General features: G+C 47.5%; 1 protein-coding gene and 1 long non-coding RNA gene across 5 annotated transcripts in view; one reads left to right on the forward strand and one right to left on the reverse strand.

Moving 5' to 3' along the window:
* Window positions 1–205, reverse strand: part of LOC104876789 — a 23548-nt gene extending 23343 nt beyond the window's left edge. Inside the window, exon 1 of the long non-coding RNA XR_784414.2 lies at window positions 137–205. This is a non-coding gene — a long non-coding RNA (uncharacterized LOC104876789). The remainder of the gene's footprint in view (window positions 1–136) is intronic.
* Window positions 206–308: 103 nt separating this feature from the next.
* The window catches only part of Nck2 (NCK adaptor protein 2), a 118622-nt gene continuing 99238 nt past the window's right edge, over window positions 309–19692 (forward strand). For 3 of the 4 annotated variants that reach the window (XM_033761737.1, XM_010644975.3, XM_033761738.1), the window contains exons 1-2: window positions 309–599; window positions 17787–17889. The gene's annotated coding sequence lies outside the window, so the exon portion shown is untranslated. The remainder of the gene's footprint in view (window positions 600–17786; window positions 17890–19692) is intronic. The other variant, XM_010644990.3, reaches the window with a different exon arrangement.

Below are 19692 nucleotides of genomic sequence, written 5' to 3' on the forward strand. Positions count from 1 at the left end.
CCACCCGAATCCCCTTCCTCAGGTCCCCACCCAGGGCGCGCGGGAGTCCGGTATGCCAACGAAACAGGAGCTGGGCGGGCCGGCTTAGGGCGCGCTGAGCTCTGGCGCTCGGCGAGGCCGGAACCGAAGAACTTACTGTGCGGATGGAACTATTTACAATCGGGCCGCAGCTGCTGTCACTTCGCCTAAGGGAGGTCCTCGCCGCGGCCCAGGCGCTTTTGTGCAGTTCTGAGCCTTGCGCCCTGCCCGATTTCCAACACTCCAGCCGCCGCCGCCGGAAGCAAAGTTTCTCCCTTGTCCCTGCCCTTGCGGTGCACGCAGGGCGAGTCCACCGCCTGGTGGATCTGGAGGAATCGGATGTGACTTTTCAGGCAGAGCCGGTAACTCCCCGGTGAGCGCGGCTCACTTGGCATTGTGTGGAGGGGCTCTGTTTGCAAAAGCCCTCATTTGTGAGCAGCGAGGACCGGCCCGGAAGGTCTGCCGGGATGCCGGCTAATGGACACAGGGTACCTGAGTTCCACTAGTATTGTCAACAGCCTCGGGGACAAAGCCAGACCGCGAGTGGAGTTGGCTTCCACCACTTCAGACCGTCGGGGCTGGTAATTTCTCCTTTATTTGGCTTTGTGTAATTTGCCAACAGGTTTGAGGTTCATTCTGCCAAGTTTGTGCCCATAATGGGATGAGTAGGCCCCACTCTGGGCCAGAGGGGCCTTGGACATCTCAGGGCCTGCTCCTGTGTTAACCCAGAAAGAAGAGAACCCAGAGACCGGTGGGCGGGGCATCTGGGGACCCACAGGTAGGATCCACAGTCTCTTCCTGGTCTTGACCTGTCCAGGCTTCAGGAAAGGATTTTGTGTAGGAAGGAAACTCCATCGGCGTGTTTTTATGCGGCAGTTTGATCTGGTTATCAACAGTGGTTTTCAAGTCTTAAAAGTGAAAAAAAAATTAACCTAGCTGCTTTAACTTATCAGAGTAGATCTCCAGGCTTCCCGAAGCACTCCCAAAACTCACTTACCCAGGCTTTCTAGATGAAACGGGTGAATTAATAAAGGGACGGCAGGCATGTTCAGGGTTGTGTGTAGAGAATGGTGGTGGGCACTCAAGGGAGAGGGAGCGCTGAACTTGAGCCCTGCTCTGGAGCAGGGCTGAAGATGTGTGCACCAGGGTGAATGTCACAGACAAGGTCCACTTCCTACAGTAGGCTGAATAGTGCTTTGATTGGAGAAATGGCCAGGTCTGGGAGGCTTGCTAGCTACCTGTATCTGTCTGAAATTGAGAACTTTGCACAGGGGTAAGTGAATAGGGAGGTGTGGCCCACTTCCTCTCTGCTCTGAGCTCTTGTACTACATGGCAAGGGGACAGATTGTAACCTGGATGAAGCTGGGGGCAAGTTGCAGCCTGGAGAGTTGGCCTTCATCATGCCTCTGCCCACTTGAGTGGATAGGTGGCCTACAAAAGGTGGGCCGGGGCGAGTCACTGTGGTCTCCTTCTCTATTTCAGTTTTGCTTTATCAAATGCTAGGCGCTTACACTTCTTCATGCCTTCTTGTCCGGACCTTGTCGTGTTCCCAGTCTCTGCAATTTGTGTTGGGCCTTACTGAGCTTTTCCAATAAGCAGCAGATCTTTTACACACAGCATTTGAGAACTATGCTTTCATTTTTATCAAATTCACCAGAAATCTTCCCTGTGGGTGCACAAACTGAGTCAGCTTTTAAGATATTCTGAGTCCCCTTGATGACACAGGATGACCTGGGATCCTTTTTTCTTAGGGGCCGGGATACTAGGGATTGAACTCAGGACCTTGTACATGCAAGGCAGGCAGTGGCACCACTGAGCTACATCCCCAGCCAATGGGATCCTTTTTTTTGGTCACTTGGAGTAGCTTAATTTGCCCTGGCTGGGCCAGGCTGTGTTGTCTTCTGGGACATGTGTGTTGCAAGGTGTGCAGCCTGGCTTGCTGTGTTGCTGGTGGTGGCAAAGCCTGTGGAAATGGTATCCTGACATTCGAAAGGAGGCTGAAAGCTGCAGATGGGGTGGCTTTCCGTGTTTGGGAAAACTGGTCACTTAACTTTTTTCACAAATGAACTGAAAACTCCCAGCAACTCCCCCCAGAGGTTGAGTGAATTAGTTTTCCCATCCAGAGCCACTGCAAAGCTTCCAAATTGTTTCTCTTTTTGAAAATGAGAGATGGAAACATTTTACATGTGTTTTCAAGGGTCTTGAGCTAAAGTACCTATCCTGTGTGTATTTGGTGCCAAGAGTTCAGGCAACTGTGGAGGTCAGGGCTATCACAGGTACGCAGCTGCACTGAGTAGTTTTGTCTTTCCTTTAGGTTTCTGGTAGTGCAATTGAACCAATTAGACTTTTAAATTTTCTGCATTTCTCTTTGAAATATCCCAGGGTACATTTGTTACTGAAGGTGAAGCAACAGGAGTGAGTTACACCCTTACCCAGAGCATACACAGACGCAAATGTGTGTGCACATGCGCTCACAGATGCACACACACACACACACACTCGTACATTCCTACCTCAAAATTCTCCTTCCTTGAAGCTGTGGAAATGAAAAGGCTCTTTTGGTTGATGTGGCGCTGTCCCAGTGTTGTCGTGTCCCTGCCAGCCTCTTGTTTCCCTCTGGGCTCCCTTGCTTGGCCCCCTGGGTGTCTCAAGTTCTCTTTCATTCCTTTCTTCACTTCTTACCAACTTCTGTGTAGAGGAGGTGACTTTGTCCTTGGACCTCCATAGTGCTTTGTGTCTCTGATTTGGCATTTGGGACACTTTCCCCAGTGGTCTGTTTGTGTTGCATTTGCAGCAAAAGTTTTAATTTTTTTATTGGTGATGGTTTTAGGAAACATCGAGCACTCTTGGAATTTAAATACACTTTGAGGAGCCTGAATCCGAAATCTGCCATGCTCCCAAATCGGAACCTTTCTGAGAAACAGCAGGAGGCCACAAGTGGAAAATTCCGCACCCGCCCTCATGAGGTGGCTGCAGTCACAGTGCAGGTGTGCTGAAAATACTGTATACAGTCACCTGCAGGCTGTGTGTGAAGGTGTGTGTGACACAATGGATTCCTCAGGCTTGATTTTTAACCATGTAACTAAGGTAGCAGCAGGGTAACCAGAGCTTGGCCAGAGTTTCCAGTTTAGGCGGATAGACACTTCCCATTACGCATGTACCTGTTCCAGAATCTGAAATACCCAAAATCTGAAATGCTTCCAGTGTCAAGCTTTTTGGATAAAGGTTATGCAACGTCTGTACCACAGTTTCTTCTTTTTAAGACAGTATTAAAGTTGGATGCAGTGGTACTCACCTGTAACGTAAGCACTCGGGAGGCTTAGACAAGAGGATCTCGAGTTTGAGTTGAGCCTAGACTATATAATGAGATCTATCACAAAAACAAATAGATAAATCAGTAAGTAAAAACAACCTAGTATTGGCAAATAGGATGCTTTTGCCGGACCATTGTTAACGAAGACCTGCCATCCACGATGAGATGAGAATAATGTGCCCTGACGTTTGTGTGGTGGTTTATAGTTTATAAAACCCTCTCACAGGTGGCATCGTATTCCATACTCTAAACAATGCGGTGAAACAGGTCCAGCCCATGTTTCTGGGGGATGGGGTTTGGCTCCAGCACACAGAACTCAGCTCAGGTCCCTCCAAGGGGCCCAGTCCTGCTAGGCTGGTGGTGGTGGAAGACCTCAGGGTGCTGGTGGGTGAGCAGGTGTAGTGGGCTGGGGGTGGTATGAGCTGTGCCTGGTGGGTGGCAGCTGTGTCAGAGTCTGCGGGCCTCCAGCTGACCCCACGGACAGCCATCTGAGGGGGCGCTGATGGGGTGGGCTCAGGGCACTATCTGCGTATCGTGGTTGCTTTGAAGAGGAGGTGGCTTCAGGCTCAAGAGAGTGGGTTCCTGCTCACTGCCTGTAAAAGGCAGTTCCCTATCCCTTATGGAATTCCTTGGCCCAGGCCAAGCAGCAGCACTTACTTTCTCATGGTTCTGGAGGCTCAAAGTTCGAGGTCAAATGGCAGTGGTGCTGGTGTCTGTGGGGTCCCTTCCCCGCCTGGTGCACTTTCTGCTTTGCCCTCCATGGCTTTGCCTCTGTGCACGCAGGCTGATGTCTCTGGGGCTCTTCCTCTTCTTGTGAGGCCGGCAGTCCCTGTTAGGTGGGCCTTGTTACCCACCTTCCTGTCTCATCCCAGGTGTACTCCAGGTGTCAGCGGGCTCTGCAGCCAGGGATTCATCAGCTGCAACATCCAAAGTATTTGCAGTTGTTTTTATCTGTATGGCTTATGTATAGGCTTTTGTTGGTTATTATCTGCTCAGCAATACAATGATTTACACATCCTTTACATTGTGTTAGATTTTTTATTATTGTTTACTTTTCTGAGAAGGGGTCTCACTGTGTAGTGCAGGGTGTCCTTGAACTCACTGCGTAGCCCAGGCTGGCCTCAAACTCATGATGATCCTTCTGCCTGAGCCTCTTGGGTGCTGGGACTACAGGTGTGCGCCACCACACCTGGCTTGTGTTAGGTAATGTGAGTAATCTAGAAATGATACAGACTATATGCAAGGATGGATGCAGGTGATGGCAAGTGTTCTGTGCCATTTTACAGAGCTCCTTGAGTGTCTGAGGATGTGGGTCCCCGCAGAGTCCTAGGACCAGCCCTGCAGGCCACCAAGGGGATCCATGCATTGCCACCTGGGGAGTAAGACTCCATATTTGCCGTCTGTGTCTGTGTTCTCATTGAGGTTGGTGACTTTAGGCCTGCTGCTGCTCCCTTGTCCAGACCTATGGGCTCTGCCATCTGAGGCCAGTGCCAGGACAGGTACAGTGCAGTAAGAAGTTGGGTGGGAGGGTCAGCTCATTGCAGAAGCAATATTGGGGAGGTGCCTGGGCACTGGCTTCCCCAGGCTACTCAGGCCATGAGAGGAGTGGTTTAGGAGAGAAGTCTGGGTTGATTGCACTTATAGACGCTTCCCTCTAGGCAGGCAGACACACCTGCATGCAGATGCTCTGTGGTTTGTGTTTTCTTTATGGCGACCTCAATATAATTTAAAAAATATGAGCAACTCCTGGATTATGTATGGAAAGAAAAACACTTCCCAGCCAGAAGGTGAATCCGGGATGGCCCCTGGCCTGCTTTGCTGAGACCCACAGCCTGGGACATGACCCAGGCCTGTTCTGGAGCCGGCCTGCTCATGGGCCAGGTGCCCTCAAGCTCCTCATTGGTTTTCTTCGGGCGGCTGCATGAGGCAGGGTATCCCATAAGGCTGTGCACTTGCTTACGCCAAATGTGTGTGTGCCCCTGCCTTGTTTGTTTGTCCATCCATCCATCCATCCATCTGTCCGGACTAACCAACTTCTCCCTGATGCTTCCACCGAACTCTTTGTGTCCCCAACAGCACCATTTCCCTTTGCCTGCCCTCACTCTCCTTGCTCATCCAGGGCTCTGCTCTTTCCTCTTTAGTGCCCCTCTACCCTTGAAGATCTGTTTTATCAGCTCATTTGACTCCACCTCCAGAAGAGGTCTCACATCTCAGCCTTGCTTTCCTTCTTTGCTCTTTCGCTTGGACATCCAGGCACCTTTCTGACCACTCCCGCCCATCTGTCTGTGCCTCATTCCCTGGCATTCAATGGAGCCACCGCTACCCCTGGTGGCTATCCCTTGTCCTCAGCTCAAGGTCCCAGGTCCCCATTGTGACAGGTATGGGCCCAGGTCGACTGTACCTCAGGTCTCTGAATGCCACACCCCAGCCCTGTGCTACCAGGTCATGTGTGGCCATGTACTGAGCAGCAGTTTGCTGGCAGTGATAGCAAAACAGCAAGGATGTGGTCAGCTGGCATTTGCAGATTTTATTCCATGGGGCTGGCTGAGGTCTGGCCCTTGTCACAGTGTCCTGGCTGCAGAGCTGTACTCGATGTGCACCATGTTGGGTCTAATGGGAGGAGAGGTTGAAGGCAGAGAGTGGTGTGTGTGTGTGTCTCCCCACAACAGCCACTTGAACTACCAATTGTCACAATCAGTGCCCTCCCATCAAAATGCCATGCCAGCCACAAATGCCAGACTCTGTCATTTTAAATATTGTGGGTGCCACATTAAAGATGTAAATAGAGACAATTGATATTGTTATCATAGATCTCCTTTTCCCCTTTATGTATATTTTACTTCTGCATGTAATTAATATATGAATTAATACAAAGGTTCGCATTCTCTTATTCATGTGAAGCTTTTGAGTCTGCACACTTCAGCAGATCTCTGTTCCCCCTGCTCCATTTGGACAGGTTGGTGGCCCCAAGTAGAGGGCTGCTGTGTGGAGAATGGCAGGTCCTTCTCAGGTTGGAACTTCTTGTATTCTATGTTTCCCAAAGTTGAGACACTAAGAAGACACAATAGCAACAGAGTAGAGTAATAATAGAGGTAACTATGATTGTACTTTATTGAGAAAAGTATAGCATATGTATGCAGTTTTCAGAAACAATGTAATATTTCATAAGTCACTTCTAAGTCAATTTTAGTGTCCTAATATCAGATCTGGTAAAAAGTGAACATGTAGTATACCTTGTACATTTTACAAATATTATCAAATATGTTTTGAGTTCTAGGAGTTAAATGGCCACTGTGAAACAACACTTTTCAGAATGAGCAGTTCTGACGTGGTAAGTGCTGCACCGGTGAGGACAAAGCTAAAATCATACCTTTCCTCACGATCCCAGCTTTTTTCCTCACACAGACACACACCCTGCAACCAGACATTGTAATTACCTCTCCAAGTGGTTCACACAAATAACTCCTTGAGTCCTTATTACCATTGAAGATGGTACATTTGGGGTTCACCTAGGGAAGGAGAGGGACATCTAGGGCCTGCCTGGCCTTGGTCCCCAGTGCTAGTAAGTGTTGAATATGAACCGTCACCCTCTGAGCTGGGCTACCACCCTTCACCCAGCTTTGTCTGCCTGTGTGTGGCACAGAACCATAAACTTTTATGGTGGAAGGAGCCTGGAGAGGCACTGGTGGAGATCACTGGCAGAAGTGGAGGCTGGGCCAGGTGTACTCTGGGGCCTCTTGTCAGGCATCACTGTGCAGGAGGCCCTGGGTGTGGAAGGAGGTTCAGAATAATTAGTAGCTTCACAGGGGCTGTGGCCGGTAACTATGAGGAACCTCTGAGGTGTGTGACTGGGTGCGTTGGTCTGGCTGCTCCTTAGTACTGGCCCCCTCACTGTGTCTGGGAACCAGGAGAACATCACCCTGCCGACTCCGGCTCTCACTGTGCCACAGCCACTGGAGGATGGTTCCTCCTGAAGTGCCCAGTGCCGAGGTCTGGGGTACCTGGGCGTTTGATGTCCAACCAGTGTTCCCGACCAAAGTGGTACATGTTGGGGTGGACACCACTGCTCGAGGCCCCACAGCCACATAAGGTAGCTTTTGTATTGTCATATTGGCTGAAAATCCCTGTCCTAGTGCTTGGGAGCGGAAGTGCTGCAGATTTTGGATTTTTCTGGAATTTTGAACATTTGCATGTATATAATGGATGTCTTGGGGATGGGATCCAAGGCCAACCTAGAGACTCACTTGTGTTTCATGTACACCTTATCCAGCAGCCTGAAGGTCATTTTATGCGTGATTTTTCTTGCAGCTGCATTGATTGTGACAGTGACCTATTGGCTGGCATCGGGTGTGGAGTTTTCCACTTGTGGCCTCATCTTTGGTGCCACAGAGGTGTCATACTTTGAGATGAGAGCTGTGTGCTAACCAAGCGTGGCCTGCACATGGGCACTCGAGTGGGCTGTGTGACGTAGTCCTTCCTGGTGTACCGACTCCACCCCCATGGGGACAGAGCACATAGTGGTTTTCAGCCTCACCCCATCTGGGACAGTTGTCTTGTGGAGTTGCCGAGCTCCCCACTGTCCTCTGCTCTGCATGTGAAGAAGTGTTGGTAGTTGCTCAATTGGGACACTGCTGCCTAACCCTCCAAACCCTCTTCCTCAGCTGTGACACCTGAAGGTCGTGAAGAATTTCTCAGTGGCTTTGGTGTCCCCTTCTCAGGCCATGACAGGCTGGGTTGAGTCTCAGTCTGGATCTTGGAAGTGGCCGCACAGGGTCCCCAGGGGAGCCTGAGGTGTGTGCTACCTTTCCCAGGGAGTTTTGTGCCTGCCAGATCACCCCACACCCACCCTTCAGGTTCTGCAGGATCCCTGGGGCCAGAACAGGGCTGGCTGCCCTCTCCATAATCAGATGGCACTGAGCCACAGCCACAAGCTAGTGACTGTTTGGGGTTGCTTCCTTGCACCCCTGGTCTCAGGAGGGCACAGCTCAGGTGGGGTCCCCCTACCCACAGGCTGATGTGCAGGCAGCCCAGTGCTGCAGGGTCAGCTCCGTCCGTGGCCCATTCTAGGAAGAGCAGCAGTGAAGATCTGTTTACTTACGCAGGTGCAGCAGTACCCCCTGACACTGTTAAGTGAGATAGACAGCATTGGCATCTTGGCCAAATGCCTAGGAAGATGCCCGGGCCAGAGCAGAGTCTACCCATCCTTCATGACTTTCCTTCATGGTCCTGCTTCAGTTTAATAGAGGGTAAATTTTGGCTCAGTCTTTCAGGATGTGTCTTAAGTCAAGGAGTGTTTTCATGCTCCTCAAGAGAAGAGCCATTGCTGTCTTCCCCCCCCCCCGTCTCACCTCAGCTGTATCCACTGAGGACAATTGCTTTATAAGCTGGTGTCCCTGTTTCCTGATAGGGTGCTGAGAATTGCCCATGACTGCTTTGAGTTATGGAAGCCACCTTGGGGACATCACCACAAACCAACAGCTCCTGCAGGTGTTGTTAGACAACAGGAAATACCCAGGGATTCACGGAGTTATTTTAGAGACAGTTTTCAGAAATATAATAATGGTGAAGAGTGAATTTTCATCAAATGACTTGTCTTGTTTTAAGAAGCAAACCTAGCAGAATCTGGCAAGATAAAGAAAACCAGATTTTTGAGATAATGATAGTTTCAAATGAAACCACACTGAGTTTTTCTCCAAGAAATCTGCACTGAAGAAATGTCTAAGAAATGCCTGCTGTACTGCAGGCAAAAAAGAGATATCACAAATGTATCATCTGAATTAAAAAGAAATGATGTAAAAAGATAATGACAACACAGGTAAAGCTACAGCTAAATAAATATTGGTTGTATAAAATAAAGTACAAAAAAAAAATCAGATTTTTCCTGCATTCATTTCCATTTCTTCCCCATTCTCTCTTTGCATATGTTTGGTGTTTCTCTGCCATTTCCCACATTTGTGTCATGTCTGTGGCCTCCGTGCCCTAGGCCTGTGTCTTAACGTTCCCGTTAGGGTCTGGTTCGATCACGTGCACTCAGGGCCTGTCCCAGCTGCGTCTCTGTGGTCTTCTAGGGCACTGGGCTTGGGTTTGGAAGGTTCCCATACCTGCCAGTTCTCCTCCCTGTCCCTTTCCATCCTTTGTTTATGAGGTGTGTTGAGCAAGTTTCAGGAGCACTGGCCCAGTGGCAGCCAGGAAGAAAGGATGGCATTACCTTCTGAAAAATGAAGGAGAGGGTGTGACACCCTCTGCGGTTTGTAATCTTCATTCTGAAGCTTTCCTGAGTGGAGCTAGAGCTCAGCAGATGGATTGAGATGTCTCAGCACTTTGCTTCTTAAGCCTCACTGTGCTTAACACATCTCAGCCATCCTGGTCAGAGAACCCGAATTTGTGTCCCACAGAAGGAGACACTCTTCTTTTATGAACATCTGCAACAGGTCAGGGTTTTGAGTCTAGGGAGAAAACATGTTTTCCACACACTGCACATTAATGTGTGCAACCTCCCATTTATTTTTGGAGCTGATTAGGTGTTAGATTTGGGTTGGGAAATGGAAGCAGCTCACATTTGCAAATCCACCAACACATTTTTCAAGGTTAGTATTTTAAAAAACTTGGTTGAAACTTGAACCTCCTTCACCCATGTACATAAGTAAATGCTATTCCTCTAGGCTGCTTTTGCCCTAGTGGACATTTGGCAGTGTCTGGAGAAATAGTAAATTGTCCTGTCTAAAGGTGCCCTTGCCATTTAGGAGGTATAGACTAGGGATGCTACTAAATATCTTGTAGTGCATAAGACAAACCCACTGACCAAGAATTAAGCAGCTGAAAGTGTTAGTATTTAAGCGACCTTGAGATGAGTGCTGGTCTGCTTTGTTTAAATGTTTAAGTCAGTGATACATCGATATTTCAGAGTTGCCTTTTGGAAATCAATTTCAGTCTTCCCTTTGGATCAACACAGTGAAAAGTAATACATCTAAACACAATGTATCTGTGCAGTTAAAATGTAAAGAAGAACCTTGCTTTAGTGTAATTGATGTAACAGTGGTTTCTCTTCACCTGTAATGATGTTGGTGTTAAAAAGTATGGCACATGGAGAGGGGGGGGTCGGTTTGAACTGCTGTATTCTGTTGTTTTAAAAATATTTCAATATATATGCTAATTTGTTTCATATACTATTAATTTCTCTCAGTTCACCCAGCAGAAAGTTTTGTGTGATTATCTCTTCCTTTTTTGTAAGAGCCTTGTTTGTCTGTGATTTGTATGCTGAGTAACATTTTGGCCATTATAAGATTATGGTACACAGGTGTATTAACTAGTTTTATTCTCTAGCTATTTTGTCATGACATTTTATTTTAGTTTTTTTTTAATGTAGCACAATGCTTTTTTAAAAACTTTCTGATTCATCTTATTTGTACCACGTACATATGAAAAGCTAATTTTTGCAGGAAACATCTTGATGCCTGGCTGAGATGTGATTAAAGCCCATTCCCCTTACAATGCCCGCTGATGTAACCAAGGGGACCTTTGTCAGTTACTTTTAAAGTAATGGACGTGTAAAGTCTAATAATAAAAGACATTTTTTTTCCTCAGAAGCCTTACATTCGTGTTTTCTAGAAAAAAATGGTTTTAATATTGCTAAAGTTCATAAGATTCAGCCTTATAATTTCTGAACTGGTCATCTATCTTAGCTTTTGAATGCTTTATTTTCTTCTTTGTATAGTTATAAAACTTCAGGGGAGACAGAACAAAAATACCACAAATTAGACCTTACGAAGGAAAGGGAGAGGGAAAATTCTAATTTGGCTGTTAGTTGCTGACTCCCGGCATCTACAAAACTACCTATTAGCTAGCCTAGAGTATGATGTTGCTGTCTGAACTTTTTCCCCTCCTTTATAAATAGGCCTTTACTTGATCAAGTAAGAGTAGCCAAGAAATGCAGAGACTGGCCAGTGAGAAGCTTCCTGGCCTTTATTGTCATCTGTTTTGTGTAAATTATTTCCTGTTGTGTTGCTCTTCCTTTTGACTTTGTTGTTTCTTATCGCCTCTCTTCCTGTTCTATTACTAGGATAAACAAAGTCAGCACTCTGTAAATTTTTGAACTTCCCTTGGTGGGTAGCATTAAAAGTACAATCCATCTTTTATTTTCTTCAATCACCCCATCTCATGTAGACTGAGAAAGACTCCTTGAAAAAGGAACAGTAATTCTTTGGACAGATTGGAGAGATCTGATTTGCATGCTACAAAATGATATATGTATCTCTTTGTTACTTGACGCACTTTGTATCATTTGATTCTTCTAGCATGGTTGGGGGGAGACCAGCGCTGTGAATGGACTGTTTTGTAGAGGAGGAAAGCACAGGTCACCAGGACAGTGCTGGCCAGGGGTTCCCATCAGAGTGGCTTCTGGGAGCCTTAGCAGCACCTCCCAGCTGGGCTGGAATAGGGCGGCCCAGACCTAAAGCTGCAGACCCAGGACCTCATCCTCAATTTGACTATTTCAGCCCCCTCCCCCTACAGGGACTTCTTGACTTTTTATTAAAATGGGAATTGGATTGAAACTGTATCATTCCAAACTTGATTAATAGCTGGTCTAAATATGAACTTCAAAAGTCTTGATTCCTGAGAGGAGCAGAGATACTGATTCAGCTAATGTTGCAAAATTTTCATGAGTTTCATGAGGGGTTGCTCCCATTGTTCTCCGAAACCTTTCATTGCTCTGCCTTTCTCTCCCTTAAAGCTGGAAGGTACAGCTTCTTGGTTATTGATAGTTTTTGGCTTTTGTTTTGTTTTGCCTTCAAAGCAGCACACAGTGAGATGAAGGAACTCAAGTGGCAAGTATATGTTGCTGTTGCTTTTGTGTGCCTGTGTCCTGAGCGCTGGAAGAGGGAGCCGGAGACAGAGACGAAGCTGCACGGCTTCTCCTGATCCTGTGTGCACAGAGGGGATGCTATCCACACTGCTTCTGCTGGGTCGTGGTCCTATGAAGAATATTTATCCATCCCCACTCTGTGCCCAGGGCTGTGGGAATCTTTGGGCACCCACAGACCTGCCCACAGGGTTCCTGTAAACTGCACAGAGATTTTACCAGTTGCTGATTGAGTCTCATCTTAATTAACGAGTGCATAAAATGACTGGTTTCCTCTGAGTCTGAGATGGGGCTGTAGGAAGTCCTCACCCACCCAAGGCCAGGTAGGATGAAGGTCACGGGCATTGGAGGAGGGCGGTATTCTCTCCAAGTTCCTAACCCTCTTCAGTGCCTCTTCAGTGGTGGAAGCCTGGTCTCTGCCACAGCTTGCCAGCTACCTCGTTCTCTCATCCCTGCTCCTGCTGCTCCAGGGACATCTGTTCCGAGCCATGATCCGTGTCCCTGGAAGTTTGGGCTGGCCTGTATATACTTTTCAGATAATGTGAACTTGATATACATTTTTTATGTGCTTTGAACCTTTAACTCTTAACCTAAAACTTCTTACAAAATGCTCCTTTCAGTGGAATGCTGGCATCAGGTAGTGCATTAATTCTTATTTCCTGTTTGGTCTATAGTGGGTTAAATGCATTTATGCCATCACATTTTAATCTAGAAAAGATTTGTTCCGTCAAAATTGCTACTTCTCCTAGACTAGTGAAGAGTACTGTAAATCAGTACTGTTCAGATATTTTGCAAGTTTGCTTTGGATCCTACTGAGGGTCTGGTTTGGTGTGTGTTTCCTTTGAAACTATCTTAATCCATTGGAGGTGATTTTTGTTATTTAGTTATTTATTTGCTGGGGGTTAAATTGAGGGCATGGCAAGTATCTTTTTTTTTAAATGAAGTGCTTCAAATGGCTGACTTTCATCAGTCTCATGTCAGGATTATAAGGCCGTTTGACAGCAAGGCACTGGGAACCATTTTCCAGAGGTGGGTGGATTTCAGGGCTTAGCCTTGAGCTCTGATGAGTGTCTGAAAATAAATTAGTGCTAGCTTTCAAAGCAAGTAGAATCATAATTATTGATTCCTCCTTTAGTTCATAGTGAACCAGTCTGTGTTAGCTTTTGATGGCGTGGATTAGTATAAAATGGTTTACGTGAAATACTATAATTAATTAATGATAGACTAATTAATGCATAACGTTTCTCATGAACTTAATTCGAAAATAGCACAAGTTTAATCTGAGATATAAGTTTGTGATGCAGTTTTTAAAGGTAGAGAGAATGCCTGAATTCCTGGTCTGAAGGGCTTTGGGGAGAGGAAGCTTAATGTGTGAGAGGTGATTAGTCTGCCTTCATTCCGGAAACTGGAGGTCCAGGGAAATCACTTTGGGCAGTGATTGGCAGTTGCAGGCAGCTGCTCCTATTTCCTGTCACCCTGGCCATAATACCATTGAGGGGTGGGGGAAGAGGAGGGCTCTGCTCCACTTTCCCCAAACTGCAGGTACAGAGGGAGGTTTCATTCCATTTCGTTCCCCAGGCACTGGCCATGTAACTAATTTTCCTGTGGCAAATGACCCAATGCAGGCTGTGCGCAGACTACTTTGACTGTAGTTTCCTTAATTCATGTCTCTGTCTTACAGTACGGTTTATGATTTCCATTTTGATCTGGAATTTCTGATGTTTTTTAAAAGGAAAGTCTTGTCCTTTTTCTAAACTTCCGTGCTGGCCAGGTGGAAGTCGCAGTGTTTTTGGTGGCTTTGGATAAAAGCATCACTTGGAGTGCAGATGTCACCACACCTCATTGTCACTGCGTCCTCTGCTCCGAAAGGGGCCCGGTCTCCCCCACAGTCTGAGACTGGAGCCCAGGATTAGTTAAACCCTGTGGCCTAGGCTTTGATGTAAGTCCTGAGTGGGTCCTTAAAGCTGGGTCCTGCACCCACGGCCTGGCGTCTGGGACCACCTTGCAGCCCAAAGACTCGGGGCAGAAAAGCTTATGCTTGTGTTCTCCCAGGCTTTGACTCATGTTTAGCATATCCTTCCATGTGCCTGTTGTGTCATTGTCATGGCCTCCGCAGTCATCAGAGGAATAACATGATTTCCCTGTCCCTTCCATAATGGTAATGACAGTTGTGTGCAATTGGGGACCGTCCTCCATACCTTTTACGCCAGGAGTCTGTTTGTTTTCACTATATTGTTCAGGCTATGCTCAAATTAATTATGTATCACAGGCTGGCCTCGAACTTAGGGCAGTCCTCCTGCCTCAGCCTGATTATTGGGATCGTAGCCATGCACCACCACGCCTGGCGCAGTGCTGGGAGTTTTTAGACCGGCTGCTATATTCTCTGACAGAGTGCCCATAAACACATGGATGATACATCTCAAATGGGTTTTTAAAAATAATATATTAATGGCTCTTTTAATATTTAAATTGCCTAAATGGAAACCACTTATGAGCACCTTAGGAAGGAGTCCCCAAGTCAACAGTCTGCCTAGATAGCAGGGATGAGTTGCAGGAGGTCAGGGCCTAGCTGGAGACCAGGTGTCATCCTGTCTGCTGATGACAGCTTCAAAACTCAGGCCACCAGGCAGAGATGTCAATGCAGGCCTAGCAAGAAGTAGCTTAATGTCACTGCCTTAACAAAACAAAATCGTACCCAAGTAGACAAACTCCATCTCTAAGAGGAACTCTAGAAAGAATTATGCTTATATTGGGTAAAAGCCTAGTTATTGTTTCAATAAGTTTTAAATACATACACATATATCCAGTTTATTAGTTTAAAAGAAATGCTCCTGTAGAAGGGGTTTTGTGCTTATTGATGTTCCAGCAGTTGGATTGAGTCATAGGTTGGGAACTCCTGGCCTGGTAATGACTTCCAGTATCAGGAAAATGTCAATGACTTCAAAAAAATCTCATACATATGAGTTTGACTCTGGTTCTCAGGGATGTTGTGGGAACCTGGTCCTCGGAGTTTGGCCCCATGTTTGAAGAGGTATGGTGTGAAATAATCGCAGTTGGGAAAGGGAATCGGCTTGTTTGATGCCTGGGTCATCCCCTCCCCATGTGTGGAACTGAGTGTGAGCTGTGTGGCAGGTTCCTTTTGACCTTGGACCACAGGAATGTCCAAGCTTGAAGCCTCCATGTGCAGCCCAGGAGCTGCTGCCCTAGCGTAACTGAACATTTTATATGTGCTGCCCAGTCCGACTCTCTGCGGCCCTCTGAGGCTTCCCTGACACTGTGTGCCCGCTAAAGTGGCCACGTGGGAACCAAGCAGTTTATCCAGGTGCTGGCCTCCACAGCTGCCCCTGGAAGCACTTTCACAGGGGTATATTACACTTGGACACCTATTGAGTGATGTTCGCTGCAGGTTAAGGGAAGACAGGCAGGGCAGATGTCCAGGTGCCCTGTGAGTGCAGCTGCTGCCTCTGTGGCTCCTGGGCCACCCTCACCCCCACCCCTGGGCTGCAGCCCTGCAGGAAAATGAGGGCCAGAAGTGTGTGTTTGGAGTCACGCAAGGGTGTGTGTGTGGAAGAGTCTTTATGTATCAAGTGTGGAACCGGGTAAGCTCCAGCCGAAGCTCCAGACTCACGGAGATGAGACAGTAAACACAGGCAGCTGGCAGCTGCCACCTCAGTCGTGATTTGTTACCCAGTAGCAGGTGACTGATGCAGTCACCAGGAATAACCTCCGCCTGTCATTCCTTGGTTGGATTCGCTTGTTGCTGAGCAGGGCTCCCTGAAATTGACCTACTTCTTTATTAGGTTTTTATGACATATCTTGTCATTGGCTCACGATAGAGTAGAAATCACTTTGTCCAGTTGCCTTTAAAAGGACTTGTAGGGCCAAGGATTTGGCTCAATGGTTCTGCATCCTGCCTCACAAGCGCAAAGGCCCAAGTTGGATCCCCAGTGCCAACAAACAAACAAATAAATAAATAAAATAAAATAGAAACAAATAAAAAGATTTGTAAAGGAAATGGAAGAATGGAAGGGGAGGGCACATTTGGGGACAGTGGAAAAGTTGGTGTCATGAGCCACACAGTGCCTGAAGCAGGGGCCATAGTGGGTGTGGGTGCTCCTTCTACCTCGGGAGCAACCTGGCAGGAATACCTCGGACCCCTGGATAGGGTGAGAAGAGCTTGACCCATTTCTTCCCCTCTCTGCTTGACTCTGATTTTCTTTTCTCTGTTCTGTACCCCCTGTTCCATCTGCCATGCAGATCAGCAGGCAGGACCTCCAGGTGCCTAGCCTGCCTGGCTGTGGTCTACCTTCAATCCTTTTCTCTGCTCCCCAGGTGCACGGGAGCTTTGCTGGCTTCAAACCAGTTCCCCTTAGTGAGCAATGTTGGATTTGTGAATTTGTATGTGCAGGGTTTCCAGGCTGTATAGTCAAAGATGGGAGCCTTCTTGCTGCATTTTCCTGATGCTCACGCTGGGAAGTGGAGAGGAGTTGAGGTGAGGGTTCGGAAAGCACCTAAGGGACTGGAGTATAACCCCCCTCACCTGGGACATCTGTGTCATGCATGTGTGTGATGGCTTTCGTGCTGCCAAGATCCCTTCTTATTTTATTTTTGTCACATACTATTGAACCAATTGCAGTGGGCCTTTCACTTAGCCCCTGTGTAGGATCTGCACAGCCTGCTCCACCTGATGTCCATGGAAAGCCCACAGCCCAGCAGTAAGTTCACTTGCAAAATTTTGTATTTCTCCTCCATGCTTGTCAGGATTTTGTGAAAAGTGCCCCATGCAGATGTCACCCTTTTTGCATGGGTGACAGAATCGTGACTCAGGAAATTGGTTTTCTATCGAGATGGGGAGCAGCACAGCCAGCAGAGGCCTGGGGGTCAGATCCAGTTACGGCCTATTCCTGTGAACTGTTTCACTAGAACATACCAGGCTCATGCTCTCACACGTCAACTGCAGCTGCCTCCGTGGCACAGTAGCAGAGCCAAATGGTGGTGACCCTGTGTCCCTGAAGGCCCTGGATGCTATGTTTATCAGCACTTTTGGGAAGAAACCCGTTGACCCTGGTGTGCAGGAAAGAGTGGAGTCGGAAGCTGCCAGGCATTCTGCATCCTGGCTATGTTCCTGTTGGCATGAGATTTCTGTGCCCTCCTTTTCAGGGATAGGAGGAAGAGGAACCCCTTATCCGAGGGGATTATTAGGGTGACATTGTGTGAGATACTGGGTGGTTCCTAGCCTGGAACACGCACCTAATAAATTTGAAAGTCTTCCCCTCTTTATGACTCATTTCCCTAGATTTGCTTGCTCTCTGTGTGTGAAATTTTGAGATAAAGAAATGGTTTCAGTGCCTACATTTTTGGCAGTGAAAATACCTTGGAGCATTTATACAGTAGCAGTAGAACCCAGGCTCAAAGGTGAACAGGGTATGTAACTTGATTTCCTGGAAACTCTGTTCAAAAAGGGAAAAAGAAACAGATTAATTTTAATACTGCCTTCATTAGCCAGTCTGACCAAATGTCATGCTGACATACATTTTGTGTTAAAAATGACTGATTATTCTCTCTCTCTCTCTCTCTCTCTCTTTTCCTACTAAGCTTCCAGAGCCGTTTGTTCATCCCCTGTCATAAGACACATTGGGCTCGTTGCATCTCCTGGGCTCTGTGGCCGCTGTGGGACAGTATCTGATCTCCCACACAGGTGAGTGTCCTGCAGTTCCATCCTATACGGCCCTCACAAAGGTTAGGGCTTGGTCCCATGAGGCTGTCCCCTCCAGGTGTTGCGAACCCTGTATGTTTCTGAGCAACCAGCTGTAAACTGGGGGTTCCTATGGCTTCTTTCTGCTCATAGTCTGCTGTGACAGCTTGGGGACTCAGGAAGCTTGTCACTTCCCATTGTGGCTTAGTTATAAGAATGCAGCTCAGGACCTGGAGGAGGAGGGTCTGGGAAGTCTGGGCCTTCCCCAGGGCGCCTCCCTGCAGCACATCACCCTACTGCACTCTCCAGCCCAGAGACCCCCAGGCCCTCTTGTTCCAGAGTTTTTAATCCCGGTCCCCATTTCCTGCCCTCCTGGTGACAGGCTGGGGCTCAATGTCTCCATCATCTGATGATATGTTGGGACCTCCTTTGGCCTTCGGGACTTGTCCTGCGTTCCCTGGTGAACAAACACATACACACCTAGGGATCATCCAGGTTGTTATGAACATCAATGCTCCTGTGGTTTGTAGGAGCTCAGCACCAGTGACCAGGACCAGAGTCCAAAGCTACTCTTGATAAGGAGGCCTCCAGCAGTCCAGGATGTGGTAGCCCTGTTCCGCCCCAGCTGGCTGTGTGCTATTTAGAGCAAGGAGCAACTGAGAGCCTTCTTATTTTGCCTCCTTCTCTGCCTTCGCCTGACTAATCATGACTCTGTCTGTGCTGGTAAAGCCTCAGTATTTAGTTCCCAGGAAGCAAATGGAGGAAAAATATAGTAACATTTCTAGGGAAGCGCAGAGATACCACTGGTGTAAAGGGAACACTCTAACTGTGACTCTGAAGAACTCACAGAGGCCTGGCCAGGCTGTGAGAGATAAGACTCAGCTTCAGGGTTTCTAAGAAATGGGTGTGGGATGAGCCCACCCCCCAGAACCCCGGGTGGCTCAGCAGTGCTCTGCCCACAGCCCTGGAGGGACACCCAGCTCTGGTCCAGGACCACCTGTCTAGGCCTGACCAGTGTAGGCTGGGAGGGGGCTGCAGGGACAGAGTATGTATCAGGAGCAGTATTAGTAAGATTAGCGGGGGGGGAGGGGGAGAAAAACAGCAAGAACTTCCAGTTCTCAAAGCAGTCTGGCCTCTATTCCTTCATTGTATTGTGATGTTTACATGTGTTGTGTTTTGTTTTGTGGGGCTCAGATGAAATGCAGAGTCTCATATGTGTTGGGCGGGTGCTCACAGCCTAGCTTCAACCCCTGCCCTTGGAGTTTTAAATCTTTCTTTTTAGGTTTCTCTCTTGTTCTGGATCCAGACATCTCTAACCCGAGCTTCTAGGTTCAGATACCAACTTTACCATTCCCTGTGAGACTTGGGTGGATTACATCCCTCTTGGTGCCCTCAATGGCCTTCACTGGGAAATGCGTTGTTATCTGGATTAGAAAGTTAGAACTTGGCTAGGGTTGGGGGTGCAGCTTGGGTGGGCACCCACCTAGCCTGTGTGTGGCCCCGGCTTCCATCCCCAGCACTGCAAACAAACTAGACCAAAATGCAAACAAAAGGAAACACTGAGATAGCACCTGGCACGTGGCATTATTACTTAAGCATTTTTGCTTTTGTTTAATTTCATGGAGTAAAGCACTGATAAGCAAAGAAGAGGAATATTTCAAAGTTCGAAGAGAAAAGGAAAAAGAAACTTCTTGGAACCATGTATATGGGGCATGGGTAGAGGAGTTTCTAAGAATCAGAATCTTTAAAACAAATCTTTTTTTTTTTTTTTTTTTTTTTTTTTTTTCAAAGATTAAAGTTTTGTCC

The sequence above is a fragment of the Fukomys damarensis genome, unplaced genomic scaffold (genome assembly GCF_012274545.1).
Source record: "Fukomys damarensis isolate Sample0158 unplaced genomic scaffold, DMR_v1.0_HiC HiC_scaffold_9, whole genome shotgun sequence".
NCBI classification, from domain to species: Eukaryota; Metazoa; Chordata; class Mammalia; order Rodentia; family Bathyergidae; genus Fukomys; species Fukomys damarensis.